Here is a 20,337-nt window from a genome sequence, read left to right as displayed (position 1 = left end):
GCAAGTCCTCCCTGCTCCCAGCTCCAGTTCCAGAAGATTTCCAGGCTTGCAAGAGTCTCTGAAGTGCTTTAACCTCCTTTTTTTCTACCTTGGTAGCACCATATCCTTTATTTTCTTCCTTCAGAACTGATGATAACTATGCAGGGGATGCTTTTGAAGCAGCAATTTCTCCCTGGGAAGCAGAGACCTGCTGTGTGGCCATAGCAGGCACAGAATATGTATACAAACACATGGGAAGATGCAATTTTGAGCCATGAATTCAACCTGAGTATGAGGAACTAACGTTTTTTATGAAGGAACTGTTGTGCAATTGAAACTCCCAGCTGTAAACAACAGCAGTAGGCAGTGCTCAGGAAAGGTTACAAGACTCAAGACGTGGTTATTGAAGTCTTTGAATGACCCATCAAAGACTGTAATATAAAAATGTTCTTACACTCAAAATTGCAGTAACTGGGAAAGGCTGCACGGCATAGAAAAGTGGTCACAGAGGGCTTGGAATAGTTTTGTGAATTGGATAGGAAGGCAGATAAATGTGGAGTCTGTTTAATGATGGCGATGCCGCTGCTTTCGCTGACCATAATACATAGGTTGAAAACTGGTGACATGTAGGAAAATCACCTCCTGTGTGGACAGGCAAGATGCTTGATAAAGTGAATGCAAATTTAGCGTGCTTAAGGATGGAAAGAGCTGGAAAGCCCACAGGCATGTCTGGGCATCTCAGTCTGCTGTGGCTCACTTCAGGGTATGTCCTGCTCCTAGCTTGGGGTCAGCAACCAGTGTTGCATCCTTCTGCTCCCTGGGCTAAGCCCTGGCTTTACTGAGACCAAGGAGAATATGTTTCTATTGGATTTAATAAACATGAGCCATGTCGTGACCAGCAATAGGTATTAATGTCTGCAGTGAACACAGAAGGGTGTCCACCATTGCAAGTATTTGGGCTCGGCACCTTGGAGATGTACCCCAGCTATGGATCTGCTCCCAGGAGTGCTTCCTCACCAGTGTTGATGTGAGGAAATGGAAGAATTTGAGCTGGACACTTAGGGAGGAAGACCCAATGTAAAATTTGCACTACTGCCAATACCTGTGGTCATTTTTCACCTGAGTTCTACTGTAAAGCGTTAACTTAATTCCTGTGATATCCTAGGGACAATGTAAAGCATCAGCAACCTGATGGACAAACTGATGAGCAAGGCTGTTGAGGAATGGGTTAGTGTTGGAGGAAGAAAAGCAAGCTGGAAGTTTTGACTTGCATCCTACTTGGTACCATTGAGGATCAGATGTTGCAGTTCAAGAAAACCAAGTTGTAGGGCACTGGTTGGTTCTTCTCCAGCCCACGGGAGTCTTCCCACCCCACCAGATGTGTATAATGCACAAAGAGACACCGTGATGGGGAGAAGTGCTCTCTTCTACTAAAGGTACCCATTTGAGTGTGAACCAAATCATGAGTGTTTTTCCTCAATATCCACCATCCCAGCCTCATGGAGGAGATGACTTCAGTTTGTACTGGAGGGTGACTGGGACAAGTGTGGGTTTTCTCCCACAGTGTTTGTACAACATGGATCATAGAATCACAGAACGGCTTGGATTGGAAGGGACTTTCAAGGTCATCTAGTCCAGCCCCTCTGCAATAAGCAGGAACATCTTCAACTAGATCAGGTTGCTCAAAGCCTCACCCAACCCGACCTTGGATGTGTGCAGGGATGAGACATCTACCACCTCTCTGGGCAACCTGTGCTAGTGTTTCACCACTTTCATCGTAAACAAATTCTTCTTCATGTTTAATCTGAAACTAACCTCTTGGAGTTTGAAACCATTACCCCCTGTCTTATTGCTATGAGCCCTATTAAAACACAAAGGGGTCAGGGGCCACGATTAGCACTCCAAGCTGCTTCTACAATATTAATATTATGAAATGATGATGACAATAGCAATAAAACCAGCAGTGATGACAGCAGCGCAAGATGCAGGACACATCTCCTGGGGGTATGTAGAAAGGTAGCAGACGGCTGGAGAAAACAGGAATGTACAAATGCTGACTTGAGAGCTCTGTCTTCAAAAGCACCTTTCCTGCACTGTTTCTCAGCTGATGGGCACAGAAGGCTTTAACAACATTAACTCATTAAGGCTGACTATGTCCCCGGGGGTGTAAAAGCAACGGGACATATTTCCATTTACATCTCTATGGCTGTTTCTCTGAGCATTGCATGTGATGAAGACAGGGAGAGGTGTTTTGGAGCAGTGGCTTTGCTTCCTCCATGGTTTTCTCTTTTGTCAGACAGACTGCAGCCACTGCAGTTTTCTGTTGGTGCTGCATATTGTATGGCTGTAGCTTTTGTGCATGGGAGACAGAATGCCCAGTGTCTAGCAACTCATTAGCTCTCCTTCAGCAGCTTTAGTGGTTAACAGCATAATTAGTTTCAGTGGTAAAAGAAGATTTTGCAGACCCAGGAGAGAGATTGTTAATCTGGCATTTCAGACAACAGCAAAAACTAGTAAATTACTTGTTAGAAACAACAGCATAAATATTGCTTGCTGTTAAGCAACTTGTAACTAAAACACTGACATGAGGTGGCTTTGTTTTGTTTATGAGTTATGTTAAATAATTGCGCTTTCAATGTTGTGAGAGGTCTTGTAATGTCAATGAGCAGGCAGCAAAATGCCCACCCGGATCCCAGTGTTCATTACCACTTCTGGGTAGTTTGTTGCTCTGCAAATACATGAAAAATACTGTGTTCAGGCTCAGCATCTGAGTCATCTTCCTGCTGTGGGAAGGAGGCAGATTTTATAATGAGGATAAGGACTGGCCGCTGTCCTTTGCACAGCATTTCACAGGCTGGGTCTTAAATCATTGTAGGAATTGCAGAATAACAGGGTTACAGGTAATGTTGTGCATCTGTCATTTTCAAGCCTTCCTCCAACATCTGGGTGATGGGCATCCCTAACTTAATGCTGGCAAATCAGACCTCAGAGTAGGCAGCGTTTGCTTGATGAGGAAACGTCTTTGACCAATTTCTGGGTCCTGGGTCTCAAGGGTTACCTGAAGGCCACATTCACATCATTGAAGACCACCTGAAAGCTGTCCAGAGCATCATCTGGCATTTGACCATGACCCAAAGCCCAACCCTCCTGGCCCTGGTCAGCAGCTGAAACCAAGGACTGAATACTTCAGGAAAAACATTTCCTGCTGCTCATGCTACAGATTTTGCTAGATTCATGATGTGTTGGTAATCTCATGAGGAGCACTGGCTGCCTCACATTTCCAGACTGAAGAAGGTCACCTAAAGTTCAGACAAGCTTTGGGAAAACATTTGAACTTCAGGATGTTTGTATGAACCCAACCTCTGACCCCTCCAGCGTCACATTTTACTAATTCATAAGTACTGAGGGACCAGCCCATCTATATATGTATGTGTGTATTGTGGAAAGAAGACCGGATTGTTACAAGAACATGAACTAGCAGGGATATGAGTGCATTGCTCTGGATTGTTGTGTCCCAACACTTGGTATCTAGACAATACCTCCAGAAACACATCCGTCCCTGAACAAAACGAGGTCTGTTACCACTAGGGCACAAATGCTTTAACCCCTTTGAGAAAACGGTCCTCACACCCTATTTATCGTCTTGTGTCTGACTACCCCTTAGTCCCCCCAGAGCAATTTAGGCACCATGCTTAACAATGTGCACGTTATTCCTGTAAGCACATAGAAGACTGGCTCCTTGTTTGAAGAGGGAAGGTGGATTTTGTTATTGCAGCAGTGAGCTGTAGATCCAAGTGTCAAAATGAAGAGGTGGCCTCTGGGTCCTTCGTGGGCTCAGAGGAGTGCTTCTGGCTTTTGAGAGGTTGTGACTTTCCTCTGGCTCTTTTTCCCAGGGCTCAAGGTCCTCAGAATCAGAAAGCAGAATTGCTAGTTATTTAAAGGGTATATCTATCTGTTGCATGCTGTGTGTATTTATAAGTGTGTGTGTAAATGTCAAAAGATTGATGGAAACAGGGAAAGGGAGGTACAATGGAGTGGGGTTTACATTTGTGCTGGATCTTTGCAGGGCAGAGAGTGACACTGGTGCCCAGAACCTAGACACCCAAGGGCTGGGGACCAACCCTTCTGGCCACAGCCCCAGCTCAGCCTGGTACACTGCTTCCCAGCTGATTGCGGGGTCCTTGGCCACCATCACTCACAGCTCTGCAGGAAAACTGTGCTGCATCTGGCCTTGCAATCTGATCACCCAGCTTGGTGAACCATTGCTAGCACGCAGCCAAATGTGCTTATCCCACCCAGAAAGGGGACTTGTGGGTGAGGGAAGAAGAGACACTTAAATATGGGAAGTTAAAAACCCTTTCCGATAGGCCCTGTTTCCTGCTTTTCCACTCAAAAGCAGTGTGCGGGGAACAGTGCAGCAGTCCTTCCCGACAGCTCCATTCTGGTAACTATAGAAACTTCAAACACAGCCAGAGTAACAAAAATACATCTCTTTTCTGGAGCTTCCTTTCCTTGCAGGCTGAGGCTGCTCCCTGACATGAGCCACCCCAACCCTGCAGGACCCCAGGAAGCCTCAGCCTCGGGTCTGAAATATCCTTATCAGCTAGAATGAGCAGTGTCATTTTATTAGCTGGAAATAGAGAGATGCAGAGGCAAAGCATGGAATATCTGGGACCAACAGAGATCCGATCCTAAACATTGCATTTGTGATAACAACTACATCAGTATAGCTAGGAGTTTGCTACTGAATAGACGTGCATATTGAAGCAGAAAGGCTGCGGGAGGCCAGGGATGCTGGAGAATGGTGGATGCCAGGAGCAGCTTGTTGGCAGAATTCTGGTGGCACCCTCCTGCCTGCAGGTCTGAGAGTCTGGTTTCTGGCTCAGACCCGTGCGGCTTCGTGCCACACTGTGAGCATCCAAATGGCTTTCAGGCTTTGCTGCAAACCACAGGACTCAGTGACCTGCTGGGATAAGGAGGGGTTCCCTCCGTCATGCCTGATGGGCTGAGATATCTGTCAAGCTGATTAGCAAGGACAAAGGGGAGGAAAAGGGATTCTTTGCTGTTCTCTGGCCTTTTAGGGAAGGTGTGCAGGCAGGATGGTGAGTGGCAGAACCATGTGAGAGATCCATCCCAATTTCCTTGCTCAGATGTGCCCTACAGCTCAGCATCCCAGTTTCATCCCAGGTTGAGGGCAACACGGGGCAGAGACATGCCTGAAATGTGCAAGAGAGCAACATATTTAATTGACACATCCCATGATAAATACATAAACAAGTGAAGTCTACTGAGCACTGAATCTGTGAGCCAGCTGTGTGCCAGAAGATTATTCTACTCTTGGTCTTGCCACTGCTATGTGCCAAACCGCAGTGGCTCTTTCACAATCCCCTTGTTGGGAGTTGCCTTTGGCTGCTTGGGCTGGGTCTGCAGCAGCAGGCCCACTGACAGGGCAGTACGGTCATCACAGCACCCTGTTTTCTTCCCTTGAATATTGTTCATAAGGGATAACTCAGTCAAAGGGAGCTTACAGCTCTTTGTGTTGGTTATTGCTTGGTTTGCTAGGGCTAGCAGAAGAGAAATGGAGTTGGTTTTGCCCTTGTAAGGGCATAACAGGTGGCTTTCCCATTAGCATGGACCCCCTGAACGTGGATGAGGCTCGAGTGGGCTCCAGAGCAGACCTTGCAAGCACATTCTTCTGCTGCTGCCAGTAAAGAGGCAGCGCCAAAGGTGGAGGGGTTGAGTGGATATCACCATGTGGCTTCCCCAGCCACGGGGAAGGTGGAATGCCCACCCTCGCCTACATCCACCCTGCTGCCTTGCCTTTCTCCCAGCCCTTTGGAAAGGTGCACAATATTCTAAAGCTGTAGAGGGATGCTAAGTGTAGTAAGCCCCCAGGATCAGGGAGAGACCCTGGAGCATGGTGCTGTCAGATGAGGAGGGATGCAGAGACCCCAGAACAGGTGATGTTATGGGGTGGGAAGAGAGGATAACCTTGTAAATCAGTGTGGGAGAGGATCAGGCATGGAGCACAGAGGATGAGGTGACAACATTGCAGGAGCTGGTGTATGGGAGAGTATCTCCCATGAGGCCATTTCTTAAAATTACAGCTGCTTCCGCACTGCCTGTGGTGTCTGTTCCCATGCATTGCTACACTATTGCCAGGAAGTTTTTCCTAATATTTTTCCTAATTGGTGTCTTTGCTTCAGATAAAGCTGATTTCCTCCTCTTGTAGCTGCAGCGGATGCTGAGAACAATAGGTGCCATGCCTGCTCTGCCCACCCTGTGTGGTGGGGACTGATATCCTGCTTCCTTAGCACTGATGCCCAGACATCTACAGGGAATGAAGCAAATTCGGAGAACTCGCCCAAGGGAAAAGTGTTACTCCAAAGAAGTGATTTGGAAGATAACTTTGCAAAAAAATTGTAAATGGTAGAAAGCAGCAACTGAATGAAGAATAATGTCTATAGTTGTTCCAAGATGGGTACAGCAAAATAGACACAGGTATCCATAGCACAACTTCCATAAAATTAATAGAAATAAAAGAATCTCAGCACTGGCATGTCTGCAAGCATAAGGAGTTAAGAAGCAGCCAAGGGTGACCGGCACGACGGAGGAAGACTGTGACCAAGCTTCAAGTGCTGTGTCGCGTTGTTGCAAAGAGAAGGTGCTGCTCAGGGAAACCTCATCCCAGGAGCCCTTCACAGGGCAGAGACCTGCTATGGGGATCCAGCCACTGATGTGAAGCTGCTTATTGCGAAATACATAGATGAATGTATCCAGTTATCACTGTCTCGGGGTAAAACCTGAGCTTGTTGTTTTAAAAAATAGCAGATGGTGAAAAAGTCTGCAGCCCCAATTGTTTAATCCTTTCTGCGTCAGCCCTTGTTTCCAGACCTTGTCTGGTTGCTCTTTTCTGGACTGGCTCCACCTCATCTGTGTTATCACAGTGAGTCAAAACACTGCACACAAACAAAGGTGTCACCTCCGGTGGCCGTACCCAAGGGTGGGTCTTGTGCCTGCCCCTCCCTCCTGAGCAGCACCCCAAGCTGGTTCCCATCACAACCTCCCGAGCTGTTTTTTGCAGGTTATAGACCTCTCCAAAAGTTATTTCTCAATTGTGTTCCAAAACACAGCTCTTTACTTCTCTGTTCTTCCTGATTTTGGTCTAGATCACTCAGAATAAATGCCATGAATTTATTAAGATTGTCTCTGATTATTTGCCTCCCCAAACCCTTGTAGTCCTTGTAGCTCAGAATTATCTGCACACTTTGTATCACACTCTTCAGTCTATCAGCTGGGTTGCTAATGCAAATTTTGCATACATAGGAACTGGGTGCTCCTTCAGATCCTCTCTCAGTCTGACAGGGAAAGCCTGATAACAGCTTGCTGAGCACAGGTTTTTTTCTCTCTGTTGTGCCCCCCCTTTATAACCTCACCTGGATCAGGTTTCCCTTATTTGTTTGTAAAGTTGTCAGCCAAGACGGTGCCAGGAGCCTTCCTGGAGTGAGGATCTGTCACAACTACAGCTTCCCTTCATCAGCCAGGCCGGCTTTCTTGTCAAAGAGTAGAAGGATTGACATGAATTTACTCTTGGAAAATCCCTGTTGGCAATTTCTCTTTCCCTGATTTCCTTCTGATCTAATACTTCTAAATTGTTTCACAGTTTTTACTGGTAGCTTTCTGGATGCTGAGATCCAGGCTGGGATGCCCTGGGCACTGCCTAAATACACTACCTGCTTTGGATCTTGCGTTGCTGATCACAACCCGGGAACAGTTTGGCATGTTTTATTCAGCAGTTCTTTGGTGGAGAGGACAAGAGATCTGCTCCCCATGCAGGCTGCTGCAACACCAATGGATTTGTTGTGGCTGTGGAGGGCAATCTCCCCACCATGTAGGCAGTGCACTCAGGATATCTGGGAGAAGCTCCCAGCTCTTTGAGGATGTCACAGAGCCTTTCAATGCAATGTCAGAGGTCACTTGTATTTAGGTTTTTGGTGCTTGGCAACATTTATGAAGGGCAGAGAAAGCATAAGGGACTGGCGTATATTCTCAAATGCTCCATGACAATGTCAGCTGAGGAAGGTTTATATCAGAGCCGGAGCATATGGCATGCTTTATCACTGCAATCTTCTGCCAGGACATGTGCCGTCACTTAATCACATACCCACATTTTGTCTTCTCTGCTTTGCATCTTGCCTTATTTCCTGCAGAGGCATCAGCCATGGGTTTTTTAGATGGAGAACTGAGTGATGCTCCGTCAGAGCAGTGGGACATCCAAGACAAGGACAGCAGGAAGAGGTTTCCCTGCAGGCATCTCCTGGATTTGGTCTCATGCTGGTTTGTGTCTCAGAGCTTGCTGAGGAGTTAATGCACCTCTTAGCTCCCATGTGGCTAAAATCCAGCTGGACTGGCTCCTGGGGAGATAAAAAGAGGATAAGGGCAATCAGAGAAAATAGATGTCTGTTTTAACACATTGCCTGTTCCAAGGTGACACTCTGCTCTGCATTGTTCCTATATACTCACCGAAGTTGTTCTTAAAGATGTCCAGTGATGCAGACTCCTTTGCCTCCTCGGCTAATCTATACCCCTGCTTAATTAACCTTGTCATTAGAAAGATTTCCTCAAACCTCACCCGAATGTGCTAATTCACCCCTTGTTGTCCTTCCTTGCAGTGGAGATGGAGAACTCTCTGAAGGGCTGTTATATCTCGAGGATTGTTGGAAGGTCTTTCCTCAGTTGTCTTCATTTCCATCAGACCTTAAGTTAAGTTTTCTTGATATACGGTTGTCTTTGCTTCACCCCTTTGGGCTCTGCCCAGTTTGTTTGCATCCTCCGGCACTGGTACTCTCCAACTAAGACGTTGCCAGCATTGGGCCAAACCAAAGGAAGACTCTGTGCGCCTTAAATCCAGCAGCTGTATTACCTCATCCCATTTTCAGGAAAGAAAATATCAAAGGCTCTCATGGCCCCATCGAATTGGTGAAGAGGGGGACAGACACTGCGGAGTAGAAGACAAAAGGTTCTGCCCATCATAGTGGGATTTCTGACTGCTGGCAACCAGGGCCTTCCTGTTTGGGAAAAGATTTTCCAAACTGGAAAGAAAAAAAACCCAAATCTATCATGATCCAAATGTTTTACATTTGGAGTTCGATTTCAGTGGTATTTTCAGACCTGCTTTGGTTCTAATGTGTCTCATTTTGAAAAGATGAGAACATTTTGTGCCAATGAAATTGTCTGGCTTAATTGCATGCTAGAAGCATGTTGATGTTTATATTATGTGAATATTAATTTTAATCTCCAATATTAATCAGCAGTAATGTAAACAATGTATTGACTATTATCTTCACTAGGTTGTATTTGTATATAATTTAGTATTTACAACAGCTGTTTAATATTTTATATTGTGTGAGAATGTTTCTCTGTTACTGTTCACCAAGGGTAGGAGAAGAAGTAAGGCTTTAAATTGTATCAAGGAAGTTTAGATTAAGCATCAGGAGCATTCGTTCTTAAGGGAAAGGCAGTGAAGCCCTTGAGCACTTTGACAAGATGGTGAAGAAACTGCTGTGACCCCAGTGTCTGAACCCATGTTGTTGCACCAGGCCATCAGCCCTGTTCCTTTCATCCTTACTATTCCCATGGGGAAAGGAAGCTTCAGAAGTTGCAGCCTGTGAAAGGAATTTCTTTGAAATTCCTGAAATCTCATAGATTTGATTGCCCTAAGGGAACAATTTATTTATTTATTATTAACTATGTGACCAGCAGGTCAAAGGAAGAAGCTCTTCCCTGTGAGGGTGCTGAGGCTCTGGCACAGGTTGCCCAGAAAAGCTGTGGCTGCCCCATCCCTGGCAGTGTTCAAGGCCAGGTTGGTCAGGGCTTGGAGCAACTTGTTCTGGTGGAAGGTGTCCCTGCCCACGGCAGGGGGGTTGGAACTGGATGAGCTTTAAGCTCCTTTCCAACACAAACTATTCCATGATTCTGTGATTCTGCAAAAAATGAAGAAAATTAAAGGCAAGATCTGGACTGGTTAAATTTTGCTTTGATTGGGATGTTGGGGTCATTGAAGTAGCTTAAAATGAACTGCCCAGAAAACCATGGTCTAATTTCTCCTACTTCCAGAGTCAGCTAAACTTTAGCCATCACTTCCTGGCAGGACTGAAGACCATGTATCCAAAGCTGGATTATGGCATGTGCCTGAAGATCAAGGGTCTCCATAAGAAATTATATTTTTTGCTTGTAAAGCTGCAATCTGTCTGTCAGGTCTGCTGGGTGTCTGGAGCACCCAACTGGCACAGCATGGGAGCTGTGGCCATTTTCACCCCAAATTTTAATGGCAGAAGAACCTGCTGCCATTCACCTTTTACATAATAACCTGGAGCTAGAAAGCTTAGTGGAGAAATTTGGTCTTCAACATACAAGATGCTTTGGATCCTGTAGGAACTTTGTTTTTATTTTCCAAAGGGTAATGGCCATTAGGTGGAGGTGGCAAGGGCAGGATGGGATGGTGACAGTGTCTGTGTTGCGTCACAGGCTATACATTGTGAAAGCTATGGAAAGCAGAAAAGATGCATTTCTCAGTCCCTTTGTCCCAGGGAAGGTACCTAACACCAGTAGTGAGCACATAGCACATTTAGAGACATCAGGAAAGAACACAACTTCAATTTAGGACACCTAAATTACCAAGACAATTGAAAAAACAATGCATCTTTTCAGCTGTTTGAGCACCTCTAGAAGTTTTTCTCACCGTTCCCTTACCTGCTGTGTCTCTCCTTGCAAGGTGCCAGAGCTGAGGAAACCTGAACTGTATTTCTGCCATGTCCTCTAACACTTGGATCTACAGCAGGACAACTTCCTTGGATGTGACTCTTGATTGCCAGCACTGAAAGAAGGGCAATCCACCCTATCTTCTTCAAAAATTACTTTGAGATCTCATGGAGTTTTGTAAGAGCTAAACATCATTTTTCAGAACTCAACTGCACTTTTGACATATTTTGACTTTGAAAATAGAAAGTTGGGGTTTTTTGTTATTATTTTTTTTCCAGGAAGCCATTTGATTAAATTACATTTTAATGATGTTTCAAAAGACTTCAGTACAGGAAATAAAGTAGTCACAAGTTATGCACCTAAGCAGTGATTTGCATTATATTTCCTCACAAAAAATATATATTCGTTGTTGCTATGAAACCAGAAGTTTTGCTTAGATCAGATAATTTTGTTCTCATGTAATGGATAAAGGAACTGAATGAACAATGCATTGCTAATGGTTTTCACTTTAAATCTACTTAAAGAAACCTCTCGCCTCCCACACTTTCCAAACAAATAAGGTCTTTTAAAAATGTTTTTTGGTAAGTTTAGTGTTCCTGAAAGTCCCTTCTGCAGCAAGGTGGGAGAGGCAGAAAGAGGGGTCCTGGGGATGTCTGTTGGCCTGGCAGTTTGAGTTTTGCAGTGGTTTATGCCTTTTTTAAGTTGAGGGGTGGTTTTTTGCTTATGCACCAGTTCCCCCCTTCACTAGAGAGGGGCCTCTGAGTGTCCTGAGCCTGCTCCTGTGTCCTGAGCCCAAGTGGAAGCCCAGTGTGTCATCAGGATGTTGATAGTGAGACACTGATGGTGAAATGATGATAATGAGAATCTTATTTTTGGTTGAATAGCTTTTTCTGGTTGCCTTTTTGAAGAAAGATATATATATATATATATATATATATATATATATATATACACACACTTCTGTTTTTTTGTATCTATATATATGCACATGCAAGCATATTCCTGAAAAAGGACTCAAAGAGAGAAAGTTTGTCTTGCTCCTGTCGTTATGTATTTCTAATAGTGGATGATGGATTGCATTTATATGGTTTCCTCTAATCGCTTTATTTAATACAAATATACCTCTGTGAGAATTCCTTGGAAGAACTGCAGGCAGAAAGCTAATTTAGCCTCGGTACTGATTCACATTCCTTCCGTGCTGCAGACATAACAGTAATGGGTTTGTAAAAGCTGGTGTTTGCAGAAAACCCCACCTGTTTCAGGGAGCAGCTCTGGGCATCTTGTGAACCCCCGTCTTTCCCCTGTTATCAGCAGGAGGGTGGCTGTGAGAACAGTGCCTGTGTAACAGCTCGTGAATGGGAAATGAGATGCAGCAGCCAAAACTGGAATGAAAGTCTCTTTTTAGCTGCTGAACAGAAGATAGGAGTTAAAATATGCAAGTCCATGACAGAGCCAGAAAAATGTGCGCTTCGTTAAAATTAACCAGTGAGGGCTGTTCTCCATCCTTCCTCCTCAGCCGCCACAGTAAACACCACGGCTCCTCTCCAAACAGGAGCTTATTTTTGGGTTTACCTTGAGCAAGCTTTGACCCTGCCATCCTCATTCATGTGCTGGAGGCACTGGGTACTGCTAGTTGCAAAAATCTTCCCAGATATCCGTCCCGGTGCATGCATACATACATGTATATATATATATATATATTTACAAGTCTCTAGCTGCTCTGTTTGCAAAATAAACGTTCAGTCTGTGAATTAAAAAGAATGCAGAAAAACTGAGAGTGAGTGAACTTTGAGACTCTTGGAGCAAAGGGATGCTGTCTGTAAAATCAAAATGTTTCTAGGGCTCCTCTTGCAGGTACAGATACAAGTCCCATCTCAAACTACCTGCTTCATTACTGCAGCACTTCTGGCAAGTTTATTCTCTCGACTTAAACCGAGTTTGCAGGGAGACCAAGAGAACAGTCCCTAATAGTAACCTAGTTCCTACCACTGTTGCTTTAATTTACCACTGAGCATCACTGATTTAACTACAACTTAGCTCATTAAATCAGGGATGAAAGAAGAGGGCATCTCAGAGTGAGAGGAATTAACCCAGCAGGGAACAGGGTGATCAGGCATTGGAAGAGGCTTCCCATTGATGTGGCAGAATTGTTGTCCCTGGAAGTATTCAAAATGCGTAGATGAGGCCCTCAGTGACATGGTTTAGTGTTGAACTTGGCAGTCCTGGGGTAAAGGTTGGACTTGATGATCTTAAAGGTCTTTTCCAAACTGGCTGATTCTATGAATCTATGAAATGGAGATGTAATATATAATATGTAATACAGGAGGCTCCAGGAACTGATTGGTATGGTAGCCCTTTAAAATTTTCTACCCAGGCAGCAGGATCTTCCAAGGGGGAAGATTCGTGCAAGTAATCTAGGATATATCCCATGCCACACATAAGCCAAAAATCCCAGTGGATTTCTTTCAGTCCCTTAGCAAATTCTGGCATTAAACTTGCAGGAGTTGTACTGGTTGAACTGGTTGTCTTTTATAGATACAGAGAACACAGCTAAGGGAAAGCTGTCATGTTTTCCTTTTGCATCCTCAAAAACAAACTGTAAGAACATGTCCTCAGCTGTTGGGGCAAGAAGGGAGGAAGACCCACATCTCTCCCCTTGAAACCAGTGATAATTCCTGGATGGTTTGGATGAGAACAAGAAGGGAATTAGAGGATGCACAGAATGTAACTGTTGGGATCAAAGTGAACTTTTGGGCTTGTCGCACTGGGGTGTGATACATAGCATGGCTGTTTATACCTCCAGTAGGTTAAATTAGCATCATTATCTATTTACAAATGAGTAGGTACTACCATGCTGCCTCTTAAAAAAAAGCAATTTCTGTATCTATTGGGTAGTACATTAGATGACACCATTTAATTATAACCTAATTTATCTCTGAATGAAATATACGTAAAACTGCTGTACAGTACATCATTCCATTCAATTACTGCAAATCTCTGTCCGTTTGCTGCCACACACGAGCTCTGTGTTGCCAAGCTGGCCACACAGACCAGCGAGTGCTTGGCTTTTTCTCTTCTGTGCCTGATGAGTCAGCTCCACATTCAGCCCCAGCAGGCTGATTTCTGTCTTTGATGGCTTTTCCAAGCTTTAGTGGAGGCAAGATGTTTTCCAGCCATCCCCAAATGACCAGGGCTGAATTCAGCACTGCTGTTGCTGATCCCTCCTGAGAAACTGTTTCTGCAGGTGCCACAGGCCTTTGGAAGGCTCATGCCAAATGGGATGCCATCCTTGGAAAAGCTCCCAACATATTTCCATAGTATGCATTACAAGAGGTCAGCTTTGGGGTTATCAGGAGAATCCCACATCAAACTGATACAAGACTCAAGAAGAGGTTGGAATACCTTTAAGGGATGTGGGATGATATCCTAGCCCTACTGAGGTGAAAGGAGTTGATGACCATGTTCATGGGTTAGGGTTTCTACTGCGGCCTCTGGTGAGGTCTCCAAGGTTAACCTGCAGGGAAACCAAGCTGAAATCCAGCAGTGGCCCATTATTTTAGTCCTTCTAGCAGAATTAAATCATGCCCCAAAAGTTTACATTTCACAAAATTCCGTGTGTTTTCAGTCACAGAAGCTCACCAGGTGAAATAATCATGGCAAGATTTGCCAATTTGGCTTAAACTTGGGCAGAAACCTGCTACTGCTAGCCAAGGACAGATAATTTGCTGCCTGTGCTGCTAACCAGTCAAAAGAAATGTGCTTGTTCTACGTGTGTGTGACTAATGGACCAGTAAAATAAGGCTTTAAAATAAATAAATAAAATAGCTACGCCTCTGGCCATATGCTCTGGTTTGCCATTATGTCATGTCCCATTTAGCCGTGCCACATTTGAAGTCAGGGGCAGGAGGGTGCACGAGACACCATGGCAGTATACATGGTGCAGCATATTTATTGGGGAGTTTAAGAAAGCCCTTATTCATTTGAAAAAAAAAGAGAAATAGAGATGATTAAATTATTTAATTGAATTTATAATGTCATTTCTGGCAAGGTTTGCTGTCTGAAAGGGCAGACGTGGATATAATTGTGTGCCACTGTCAATGATGCTGCCTATCTGAAGGCAGATATTCCTTGCTACTACCTGGGCTGGTGGCATACCCTCAGCTGTTGCCCTGGCTTACTCAGTCCTGTGCAAGAGGAAAGTGCCTGTGAAGCACTTTTCCATCAGCTTTAAGAGCTGGCAGCAGTGCTAAGTACCCTAACGACATGATGTTTGTGACTGCTGTCCTGTTTGCACAGGGTTGTGGGAAGCCAGAGAGAGGATTTCATGACTTTGGGAATACAAAGGGCAAACACTGTTGAAAGAATAACACTTTTGTGCAGCAAACCAGAAGATACACAGCTGCCCACTAGAAGCCTTTTGTATATAACACACAGTCACAGCCTTGCAAAGTGCAGTGTGAGAGGGAGGTCATTTCTATTATCATTAATTTGTGTGATATTACTATCTTCTGAGCAGACTGAAATTGGGCAAGAGGTTTAGGGATGGTTGGGAAATAGATGCAGACAGTGTTCCTGCTGCTTTTGCCCTGAGCTACAAATCTCCCTGTGCTAAAGGCATTTTCTTCAAACACAGGTGCCACCACTGCTTCTTCCTAGGACTATGAAATATTGAGGCATCACATTGTGAAGGGAAGGAAAAAAAGACCCTTTCGAGGGACTCCTCCAGCCCCGTGGTAGTGCAAGCCCTGTCTCTAGAGCATGGACGTGGGCATTTTCCAGCCTGAGACTGGGCACCAACAGCACCTGGCAAAGGGCCTTTCTCACAGAGCTTGACATGAAGCTGTCACAGCTGTAACATATCTTTCAAAGCAGGTTCAATCTCCTGCTCTTCAGTACTGTGTGATCCACAGGAAAGCACCCATTCTCTGACCATTTGCTTTGCATTTGGATGGTGTTGCTCACCATGCTGGAAGGGAGGTGCAACCTGGAAGGGAGGTGAGTGGGGTTGGGAAGTTGGCCCTTCTTCTCTTCTGCCATGCCTTTCTTCTGCAGAAGAAGAAAAGATTGGCTGCAAATCTAATAAAACACAAATCCCATGCATTTATCAAAGCCTTTGATTTGAAATACTCTCCACAAATCTGGTGAGCTTCATTTTGTCACAGGTAGTTTTTTTAGCTATATTCACTGCTTTTGCGTTTTCTTGGGGGGCTCTGTTCTGAATCCCCTTAGACCCATGGTCAGGATTTCTCTAGGGATCACATTTGCACTGTTACTTCCACCTTCACACTCTTTCCCTGCACAAGTCCTTCCATGTGGCCACAGAAACGTGCATATATTTTTCCTATGTGCTATATATTATTTGTCTGCTATATATGGTCTGTCTTCTATAAATGGTCTATGTGCTATATAGCTATACATTAGTATTCCAAATACATTTACATACAGTAATTGTGATATGAAATAGTAGCTTTTGCCTAGAACCACTCAGATCTCATTTATTTTACGAAGGCAGCTCCCGAAGCATGTCTTTAGAGACACACCAATTTCCAGCCCGCAGAAGGGTGTGTTGTTTTTCGAGGTAAACAATCTCATACCCACACTGATGCTGGCTCAGAACGTATTAGCGTATGGATTACATGTAATGCAAACCATTATGCAATGCAGCCTGGATTACAGCCTGATAAACTCCATGTGCGCGTGAAGCTTTGCAAAGCTGAAGCTGTCTTCAGCAGCTCTTGAATGGTAGTTACTGATGTGAGGCTGCTCACACATGGTGTTTCAAGGCTCAGGCACCACAGTTTTTAGCTTTTCATTTCAGATACTCATGGGAGTTGAGCCTCCAGCCCTTCCCTCCCTGGGCATACATGTCAGTATGGGATGCCCAAACTGCAGGGAGGCATTTGCGGTTTTATGGCTCCTAGGGCACATCCTGGTGGGGATGAAGGGGGTATGCATCCCTGTTGCAGAGCATGATGCCTTTCTGTAGCATCCTCGGGTCCTCAGCAACTCCTTCTTCTGCTCAAATGTTGTTTGAGTGATGCGGAATCACACAGCTGGGGCAAGGTCTGCCTTAAATTTATGATGTCTGTGTGACCTTTTTTGTCTTTTTTCCCTCTAATCCAAATACACTATCTGCTTTTTATCCTGAGCTATAAGAGCTCCATCCTTTGCCTTTTGGATCATGCTAATTGGGTTGGAACAGAGGCTTTCATTACCAACAGCAATAGCTCACAAGGATCGGCACCAATTATTTTCCTAGCAAATGCTGGTTTATTTAATCTGAGGCTGGATTTTGAAGTCAGAGGTACAGGGGATAGGGATGCCACATTAGCCTGGCTATAAGGGCATTAGGGATGAGAATGATTACTGAGAAACATACATGGGCAGGGCATCGCCTGCTTTTCAGGCATGATTTTGGGGGATGTGGAGGTGTCAGACCTGATAAAAGGTGAGCAGCTGCAAGAACCATTCAATGTCAGGATTTCCCAAGGCCAAGGTTTAGCCTATTCTGTCATGGAATATGGGAGAGCCTGGAATCACAATTGCAATTGATAACAAGAGAGCTGGTGGGTTTATTAATCTTCCTGCTCTCAAGGTTAAGATTAATTAACCTCTTACTATGAGATGCCAGGATAGAGCACCCAAGGGCTGTTGGTTTCCATCCCTTAGAAAAACCTGCCTGGTTAGCCCTAGTACTAGGAATCTCTGTCTCCCCTTCCTGAGCTGGGATGCAAATGGGAAAAAAAAAAATAAATAAAATTTCCTGTTCAGCGGGAGGATTTAGCATGGCCACTGCATCTCCAGGTCGGCACAGAGGAGTGGAAGCTGCAGAACAGATGCAGTAAAATATTTTTGGTCCAGGGAAAACACTGCCCTAAACTGTTGTAGGGTATTAGGACCGTACAAAAAGTGTCCTGTGCAATAGGGGTAGAAACCTTCAGGCTGTGTGGCACCTGCAGAGCAAGACCTTTTTTAATCCCTGACCTCTGTGCAGCTAATGCAGGAGATTAAGGGAGTAAGGACAGCTGCTCCGCTCCTGTGGGAACACCCAGCCAGGCTGCTGCTCCACACGTTGAGTTTTGTTCTCCCAGGGGGCTGCTATTGGAGACATGGAGAGAGGAAAAGCAGCAAGGAATCATCTCTGATTAATCAAATAAGAGTACACACGTCCATGGGGATCAGCTCAGCCCTGCACGGGAACGTGAACTCTGCTGTGCCTGATTAAACCCCGTCCATCTCCTTCAGCTTCTTGCCCTGATGCTGGCAATCACCAGATGTTTCTGTGGAAGGTGTAAGAAAGTCTGGGACCAGTCAGAACCCCCACTCGATGTTTTCTCTCCTCTGCCTCTCTGCCCTATTTCTTTGCCATGCAAAGGGGACTGCAGTGACTGCTTTGCTCTGGGCTGCAGAACAGGCTCTGCATGCTGGGGGGTTCTCTATCTATCTATCTATCTATCTATCTATCTATCTATCTATCTATCTATCTATCTATCTATCTATCATTTATCTATCTATCTATCTATCTATCTATCTATCTATCTATCTATCTATCTATCTATAATCTATCTCTATCTGTATCTATGTATCCATCATCTATCTCTATCTATCCATCTCTATTATCTGTCTATCTATCTATCTATCTATCTATCTATCTATCTATCTATCTATCTATCTATCTATCTATCTATCTATCTATCTATCTATCTATCTATCTATCTATCTATCTCTATTTATCTACCTATCTATCTATCTATTTAGAGTTCTACTCATCACTGTGCCCAGAGCTGTGCTGCTTGCTCCTGGGGACCCCACAGCATCCCAGCCTCTTGCCCAATAGAATGGACACAGATTTAGAAAGCCCAGCCAGCTCAGGGAGGGGAATGAGGCAGTGGCTGGATTTGCAGCATTTCTCTTGTATTTGAGAAGCTCATACTGGGCAGATTAAATAGCTTTGCCTCCTTCTCCCAGCACTAAGCCTGCTAAAGGCAGAGCTGCAACCCCTGCTCTGACCCCAGCCATGGTCCCAGAGGTCATGGAACATGGATTTTTCCAAGCCGCTCCCTCCAGCAAAGGCAAATGATGGGTGAAGCCCTGGAGTGGTCAGCTGGGGACAGGCATGGCGTCTGCAATACGTGCCCCTGCCTTGGTGAACAACTTCAATACCTTCCCAGTCTTAGGGCAGGACCTTATCTTCATCTGCCCCTGCTGTCACTTTATTGCCCTCCTCAGCACCTGGATGCTGTTGCACGTTGCAGGATGAAGGGCTGGTGCCTATCACACTGCTGCAAATGCATCTTGTGCTGAGCCTCCACAAGTGCAGCTGTGCTGTGGAGATGCTGGATGTTTTTTTTTTTTCCTCTAGAAATAAGACCCAACTTTTCTTAGATCTGCAAGGCTAATTGAGTGGAGGAATTGATTACCATGGGCATGAAACATTTCTTATCTCTTTAAATCCATAAATGACTCACACCGGCATAGTTATGAAATCTCTGTAAAGTCCCTGAGGTGTGTTCTGCCAGAGCAGAGATGCTTGTGGGGTCCCTTCCCTTGAGAAACATGAAACCCAGGGAGTGATGCCCCATTGCTTGATGCCTCTTCAGAGGATAGCTGTGATTTTCTGTCTCAAATGGCTTCATGTTGCTCCAATCAGCAGGACTTTTCCCCAGCCACAGTGGTGGAAACCACAGAGGTAGCTTATATTTTTGCTGGGGATGACGCTGATGCAGGCACATTTCAGCTCACCAGTGCCATTTGTCCTTGGTTTACCATTACTCACTGCCCTGAAATGCACACAACCTGTCAATCCTGACCATGCTGAAAGCAATAAGATAGACTTGGTGGTAGCAAACTTGTCACAGTGAAAGACTGTGTCACTGGGTATCTAATAGAACATATTTTAAATGACTATATGCACGTTAATGCATGTATTTAATATATTTAAATGTCTTTTAGACTGTGCAAGTTTTCTGAGCTCCATGAGGAAATACGATGATTGGCACCATCCACTGATGTATTCCAACAGCTCTGATGTTTAAACTCTTCCTTTCACTGTGAACCTCAGCATCCCTCACTGACACGTGTCTGTGCAGTCACATAGAGTATTACAGGCACCAAGTGTTACAGTTTCAAGCCAAGCTTTGGAAGACTTTATGTGTTTGTGATAAATCCCAGGCTATTAGCGATTGCTTCATGTTTTTTTTTTCAACCAGGATATTATCAACAGCCTAAGTGGATGCTTTCTACTTTATTTTTTTTCATGTATCCTTTGTGGGCAGAACCACATAGTGAGCAATCTGTGTGCTCCAAACAAGATAATGTGATGATACAGTGGACCTCCTGCTCAGCTGGAGATTGCTAAATAATATATGGTATTCTGGTGAGATAATAACCCAAAATGGAGTGAATATTCCTCCCTGCAGTGTTTACATCAAATACTTTGTGGACAAAGAAGACAGAGGTAGTATCATCTGACTGGAGAACAGAAAATACTTGAAAAGTGGGGAGAAAAGAGCTAGTAATTGAGATGATTTTACATTCTTGAGCTTGCTAGGCTGGGAGGCCTTGGGATGAAAGCGTATGGAGGGAATAATTTGAGTT

Source organism: Pezoporus occidentalis, unplaced genomic scaffold (genome assembly GCF_034315485.1).
Source record: "Pezoporus occidentalis ecotype Australia unplaced genomic scaffold, CSIRO_AGI_Poc_V1 ctg200, whole genome shotgun sequence".
Classification (NCBI taxonomy): Eukaryota; Metazoa; Chordata; class Aves; order Psittaciformes; family Psittacidae; genus Pezoporus; species Pezoporus occidentalis.
Note: the sequence above shows the minus strand (reverse complement) of the source record.